Below are 1,215 nucleotides of genomic sequence, written 5' to 3'. Positions count from 1 at the left end.
GTACGCTTTTTGAACTGGAAGAGTTTTACACTTACTTTGTAAGTTAGATAGAGATAGAGATAGAGACACTTCATCCTCGTTTATACTCGTTGGTCCCGTTCAAACATTCACTGATGCTCCAGAAGGAAACACGATGCATTAAAAACTTTTGAACAGGATGAAGAATTCCAATTTTTTCTTATTTTGTTTAAATATAAATTATTTTTATTTAGTACTGCCCTCCAGAATCAAAAGAAGATACTTACATGTTTCCCGGAAGACAGGATTAAGTACAATTAACTTGATCTTCGAATGGCTCTTAATGCATCGTGTTTCCTTCTGGAGCATCAGTGAATGTTTAAACCTTTTTTTAATAGTTGTGTATGAGTCCCTCAGTTATCCTCAGTGTGAAAAGATGGATCTCAAAATCATAGAGTCACTGCTGGAAAGGGTTCAAATATGCAAAAGATGCTGGAAAACTGAAGAATCTGCAGGACCTGGAGGATATTTCTGAAGAACAATGCTCAGTTTAACTGTTCAGAACAGACAAGGGACTCATGAACAACCATCACAAAACAAAACAAAAAACTGTTGTAGATCATCCTGGCAACCACACACAGTATTAAGAATCAAAACTTTTGAACGGGGTCATTTTAATAAATTCAGCTATTTTTTTGTCTTGTGGACTTAATGTAAACATCCTTTATGTAAAATATCTTACTCAGGACAGTACTAAATAAAAAATAATTTTCTCTTTCTCTTATTTTGTTAAAAATTTTCACATTTTCAGATTATGCAAGGGGTTCACAAACTTTCAAGCGGCACTGTAAATGTATTAATCATCTATTTTCAGTAAGATTTACTAAATATAACATATTTTTGTCATTGTGTTTTTAACTTGAATCATGCCCAACAGATACCCGTTTCTGGCAATTCACTCCTTGATTTGCTTCATAAATGCTCACATGATGACAAACGTGTTTATAATGCATTATTTTCAATGTATTTATTGTTAGTGTGGCCCTTAAAGGATTAGTTCACTTTCAAATGAAAATTACCCCAAGCTTTACTCACCCTCAAGCCATCCTAGGTGTATATGACTTTCTTCTTTCTGATGAACACAATCAGAGGTATATTAATAAATATCCAAGCTTTATAATGGCAGTGAACGGGACCAACGAGTATGAACGAGTATGAAGTGTCTCTATCCACATTCATCCATCATAAACCTACTCC

This window comes from Sinocyclocheilus grahami, unplaced genomic scaffold, assembly GCF_001515645.1.
Source record: "Sinocyclocheilus grahami isolate Dianchi unplaced genomic scaffold, SAMN03320097.WGS_v1.1 scaffold40.1, whole genome shotgun sequence".
Taxonomy (NCBI): domain Eukaryota; kingdom Metazoa; phylum Chordata; class Actinopteri; order Cypriniformes; family Cyprinidae; genus Sinocyclocheilus; species Sinocyclocheilus grahami.
The sequence above is the reverse complement of the archived record's forward strand: the minus strand, read 5'-3'. Positions refer to the sequence as shown.